Source organism: Rattus norvegicus, chromosome 1 (assembly GCF_036323735.1).
Source record: "Rattus norvegicus strain BN/NHsdMcwi chromosome 1, GRCr8, whole genome shotgun sequence".
Classification (NCBI taxonomy): domain Eukaryota; kingdom Metazoa; phylum Chordata; class Mammalia; order Rodentia; family Muridae; genus Rattus; species Rattus norvegicus.
Window position 1 is genome coordinate 46759516 of NC_086019.1, and position 6000 is coordinate 46765515.

The 6000-nt window shown below is 42.7% G+C and overlaps 1 long non-coding RNA gene across 1 annotated transcript in view; it reads left to right on the forward strand.

The window, feature by feature from the left end:
* LOC120099111 (uncharacterized) overlaps positions 1 to 3495 on the forward strand; it is a 79739-nt gene extending 76244 nt beyond the window's left edge. The window contains exon 3 of the long non-coding RNA XR_005497963.2: positions 3354 to 3495. This is a non-coding gene — a long non-coding RNA (uncharacterized LOC120099111). The remainder of the gene's footprint in view (positions 1 to 3353) is intronic.
* The last annotated feature ends 2505 nt before the right edge of the window (positions 3496 to 6000 follow it).

The window sequence follows — 6000 nt, forward strand, 5'->3', positions numbered from 1 at the left end:
ACTTAACTTTTACATATGTTCCTCCCTCCTTCCTCCACTCTTCCTTCCCTCTCCTGCCTTTTTCTTTTTTTGCCCTTTGTTTAGCCTTGGAGTACATACTCATCGTAAGTCCCACTTCCTTCCTCCCACCTCTTTTAAGACCTGTGGTTATTAGTGTAGACAGTATGACTGCGAAGTCAAAACACTGTGTTCTGAAATCCTACCTCTCTCATATCCTTTTGACATTTCTCTTGTACCTTACATGGGAAGCCCCTGGGGACCCGTACTAACTGTTTGGTTATGTGAGCAAGGGCTGAGTCTCTTTACAATCTCCGTTTTGTGTCATTCAGTCCTCTGCTGACATCTTCAATCCTTTCTTGCTACATGGGAAGATATTTACCTGAAAATGTCATCTCAGTGTAAATGTTACAGCTGTCAAGGAATTATGAGGGGCCTGAGATTTTATTCTGTTTGCAAGCGAATAAGACTGTGTGTTAGAGTTTCACGAATGCCTTGAGAAAGATACAAGACTCCTGGGTCATAGACAAAGGACAGCATTACTCATAGCTTACCAGAAAGCATAAGCTCCATGTATACAGTGTTCCTTATCACCCTGAGAATCAGGAATGTGAGACGCACAGGTATCACACGCCATATGCAGTAGGGTTATAGTTTGAATCAGAGATGTTCTATCCTGGCTTGTTTTGTGTGTGTTCCCAACCTGGTGGCTTTGTTCTAGGATGCTGTGGAATGGTCCTTTGAACGTGTTACCTGGCCTCTGATTCTTCTTTACTCTTTGATTTCTGATCTTCCATGATGTGAATAAATTCTTCCATGGGCCGCAGCCACTCAGCCCAGGACTAGCTCCACCATACCTTTCCCACTGTGGTGGACTGAAACCCTCTGAAAACATGAGCCAAAATACATGTTTCCTCCTTTAACTTTTTCTTGTTAGTTAAAAGTGTTCACAACGATGTCAAATAAATTAATGCAAGTGGGTTAAGGTATCCTTGACAGTTTGAGCTTCATTCTATGTTAATTATATTTCATGGGTAAGTAGGAGTCTACAGAGGACAGAGACATCAGACCTCCGTGGAGCTGAGTCACGGGTGGTCTGTGAGCTGCCTGATTTGGGCACTGGGAACTGAACTCAGGTTCTCCAGAGCAGTATGTGCTCTTAACATCTGAGATATCTCTCCAGCCCAACCTCGGTGGTATCCAGGAACCATCCTTTCAAGTGGGGCTGCTAGCAAACCAGCCCTGCCTTCACCCCCCACTCCCATAAAAAGTCACTATCATTGTATTTTGGACTACAAGGAAATAAGCCCTGTTGTGGAGAAGAAAATACTGTGTTCTCTAAGACTGTCACTGCCAAGAATGTCCCTCAAATGTGTACCAAAAGCAGTCAGTTCTGCTTTTTATCTTAAGACATACTGAAATGTCTGGGAGCCATGGTCAATTTTCTCCCACTTTCTGTTTTTTTTTTTTTTAAATGAGCCTTTATTGTTAAGGTCACCTGCTCTGGTTCCTGGAAACTTCCCAGGCTGGCTTTCTGGGACTTCTTAGAGAATCCCCCATCCCTGACCCCTGGCAGCTGCATATTTCCATTCATTCATCTGGCCCTCTGGGACTCTCTCTTGCTTCTCCTCACATTGATCTTACCCCTAGCCCTCCCCTCACTCACAAAGGTCCCTCCCTCCCTCTGCCTACCAGGATTTTGTTCCTCCTTGGGAACAAGTATCCTTACTTGGGCCTTCCTTCTTGTTTATGATCTTGGGGTCTGTGGGGTGTGTCACGGGTATTCTGTACTTTTTGGCTCATTTCCACTTATCCGTGAGGACATTCCACACATGTCATTTGCGGTCTTGGTTACCGCACTCAGGATGATGTTTTCTTGCTTCATCCATTTCCCTGCAAAATTCATCACGTTTTTGTTTTTTTATAGCTGAATAGTAGTCCATTGTGTAAATATACCACATTTTCTTTTTCTATTCTTCAGTTGAGGGACATCTAGGTTGTTTCCAGTGTCTGGATTTTACAAATAAAGCTGCTATGAACATAGGGGAACATGTGTCCTTGTTATATGTTGGACCATTTTTTGGGTATATGCCCAGAAGTGGTATAGCTGGGTCTTAAGTTAGAACTATTTCCAAATTTCTGAGGAACCCCCAGATTGATTTCAGAGTGGTACCAACTTGCAATTCCACCAACAGTGGAGGAGGGTTCCTCTTTCTTCACATCCTCACCAGCATCTGCTGTCACCTGAGCTTTTGATCTCAGCCATTCTGATTGGTATAAGGTAGAATCTCAGGGTCATTTTGATTTGCATTTTCTTGATGACTAAGGATGTTGAACACTTCTCTAAGTGCTTCTCAGCTATTTGAGATTCCTCTGTTGAGAATTCTCTGTTTAGTTCTGTACACCATGTTTTGATTTGGTTATTTAGGTTTTTTTTTTGGAGTCTAACTTCTTGAGTTCTTTATATAGTTTGGATATTAGCCTTTTGTGTCATGAAGGGTTAGTGAAGATCTTTCCCCAATCTGTAGGCTGCTGTTTTGTCCTATTGACAGAGTCCTTTGCCTTACAGAAGCCTTTTGGTTTCATGAGGTCCCACTTATTAATTCTTAGTGCTTGAGCCATTGGTTTTCTGCCTTAGCAGAAATGCCCAACAGTTGGGATACGAAACCTAAAGAGATCACCTCCAGTAACCAGACAGAACCTCTGGTGGAGGATGGGGACATCAACCCACCTACAAAACTTTTGACCCCAAATTTATCCTGTCTAAAAGAAATGCAGGGACAAAAATGGAACAGAGATCAGGTAGGCACCAATCCCTTACACTATTAATGATGCTATATTGTGCTTGCAGACAGGAGCCTGGCTGCTTCGGAGAGGCTCTACCTAGCAGCTGACTGGGATATATGCAGATACCCATAGACAAACATTGGACAGAGGTCAGGGACCCTTGTAGAAGAGTTAGGGGAGGACTGAAGACTCTCAAGGAAATAGCAACCTCACAGGAAGACCTGTTGTGTCAAGTAACCTGGACATGGGAGTGTCTAGAGACTGGACCACCAACCAAAGAGCATACACAGGCTAGTACGAGGCTCTGACACATATGTAGCAGACGGCTGCCACATCTTGCATCAATGGAAGAGAACACACCTAATCCTGCAGAGACTTGAGACCCCTGGGGGTGGGGATATTGGAGGGTAGAGGCTGCTCTCTCAAAGTTGAAGGGGAAGGGAGAGGAACTCTGCGAAGGAGGGTCAGGGGGTGGGGGACAACATTTGGGATGTAAGTAAATAAACAAATAAATCATTTTTTAAAATGGGCTTTTTCTATATTAACTCCTATCCTCCCATCGTCCTTAGTGGTTCAGCTAACATTGTGGAAGAGTGGGCAAAAACCTAAGAGCCAGAGGATTGAGTGCTGCAAAATGCTGTCTCCAGGATACAACATGGCTCCTGCACAATGGACTCATTGCCCCTATGATTACCTGCACAAGATCAAGGCAACAAGGTGAGTCCACACTGAGCAGGCAGCACTAATCAGACTTAGCCAGGAGGGAATGTGTGAAAAGACATGAAGTGAAGAGGGGGCTTGTGGGGTTGGGTGTCTGCGTCTCTGCTGGGATATCTGAGTACCGCCAGCATACTGGAGTTGCCACTGGCTTGCTGCTCTGGGAAAGAGAGCATAGTCTGAGATAGGGTCTCAGCCTGTGTTTCCTGGATGAGAAACCGTGAAGTCTGGGACAGATGTGGTTCCCAATCTCCTGCGTACCTAGATGTTGCTAAGGGCCTCGAGGAGTTGAGAGTGGTGGTCCATAAGTTCACTCTTCCTGACGTGCCGGGCAAGAAGGGGATAGCTGAGCCTGGGACAGGGTGGAATCCGGTCTGGTTCTGAGTGAGAAAGCTCCCCAACCCCCCTTGTCTAAACTGTTTTATTTATGGTAAATGTGAATGTGTATGTCTTACTCAGGGTGAACCAGGGAATAAATACCTTCTTTAGGACAGGATGCCCAGGAAGGAAGGGAAGCTCATTGGCTGAATAGTCACTCACTCCGGGCCTATCTAGATATCTCATTAGCATGGAGAACTCTAGGTTTTTCTGCTACCATATGGTCATGCTATAGGTTGTCATGGTCTTCTCAGTGGGGTGTCATGGTTACGTGTTCCAGGACAGGTAGCACCTGGTTCCATGCCTGCCCACCTTTCTCAATTATTTACCAATGTTTGTGACCCTCCTTCAACCTTTCCCAGTTCTTCTGTCTGGTGACATGGTCCGCTTACCCCACAGGGACAGTGCTGGGTAGATATCTGAGGATCTGGAGGGGGAAACTGAAGGCATATATAGTAAGATACATTGTTTATTGTTTAATTTTTTATATCTTCATTTAATTGCATTGTAGGGATAAATTGTTGTGTGTATTTGTGTGTGTGTGTGTGTATGTGTGTGTGTGTGTGTATGTGTGTGTGTGTTTGCCATGTGTGTGCCTGGTCCCTGTGGAGGTTCGAAGGTATCATATCCCCTGGAACAGGAGTTATAGGTGGCAGTGAGTCAATGTGTGGGCACTGGGAGTCAAATCCAGCTTTTCTGCAAGAGCAGCTGGGTTCTTAACCGCTGAGTCATTACTCCAGTCCCGAGGATACATCATTTATGTGTGGAATTGTCAAATAATAGATTAAAAATATAAAAATTTCCCAGATAAGTGGGGATGCCTATCTGATGTAAACTGTGCTAACTTTCCTAGGTTTACAGAATAGGTTTTAGTTTGAGATAAGATAAATTCTATGCATATTTTTACAATTATTTATGGAAAAATTACTTATATATGCAACTGTAGGAAAGTAAGGTCCCCCAGAATGTGTCCTTGCAGGAGGGACTGTTTTCCACACTGCCCATTTCCTGTTTTTCATGCCCACTTCCTGACCTACCCTGTGAATCAGCACTTTCTAAGATACTAATCGAAAGCAAGCAACAGAATAATCACTTTCAATATCTACTAAGCAGAAGAAATGAAAGGAGATTCCCTGTGACAAGATTGAGACACAGCTTTGAGAGCTATGCTCGCCTATTTAAGAAAAGGATTCTGAGAGAAAATAGATTATGTTTCAAGCCATGTAATCCAGGGTTTGCTTTTCAAATATGACTGCTGTTTGCTGCTCTGTGATAGAATATTTCATTGACTAAAATGTGGGGATATTGTATCTAACATGTACACTGATGTGAATCACTATGCAGAACTGCACATTAAAGGACTCTGAAATATCCGGACGGGTGAAGCAGTTTTATTTGGTTTAATTCAATGCTGTCCTAATTGATTTGATAATAAATTTGTGTGTGTGTGTGTGTGTGTGTGCATGTGTGTGTGTACACGCGCACACATCTATGTGTCTTTGTGTCCTATATTTAAATATTCTGCAGAATACTCATAGTGAAAAGGCCACTTCAAGGTGATTGATCTGGACTTACGGGGTCCTTTTTCTTATTCAGTACAGGTCTTTACAGCCTTGGAATGGTCCTTTCACGTTGATTCATTCTGAACATCACACATTTAAATCCTACATTTTTACTAGACTTGATTACCTGAAGCTGTCATTAACGTGTTCCCAGCATCCCTCTACTCCTCTGGTCTATTTATAGGTCATTCCCGAAGTTTAACTTTTATATTGATGAAGAAATGTGCTCAGATAGATTACAGTGCTTTTGAAAGCAAGGCTGAGAAAAGTCTATTCCAATCAATGAATTTGTTTTTCAAATTTTTGACAAAACGGTTTAGAAGTGAAACTTCAAAAGACTGAATATTATATTATCCCAATGTTCTTTTCATCATAATTTATGGAAAATGAATGACATTGATTGAAAAAATTGGAATACTATAAATGAAATTATAATTCAGATAAAGTAATAAACCCAGTCATTTCTATGTGCGTACCACCTACTAATTCACAATGGAGTTGCAGTTGTGTGCTCTTTGCATTCTAAAATATAACAGTTGGTTAGAAACTTATCAGTTAC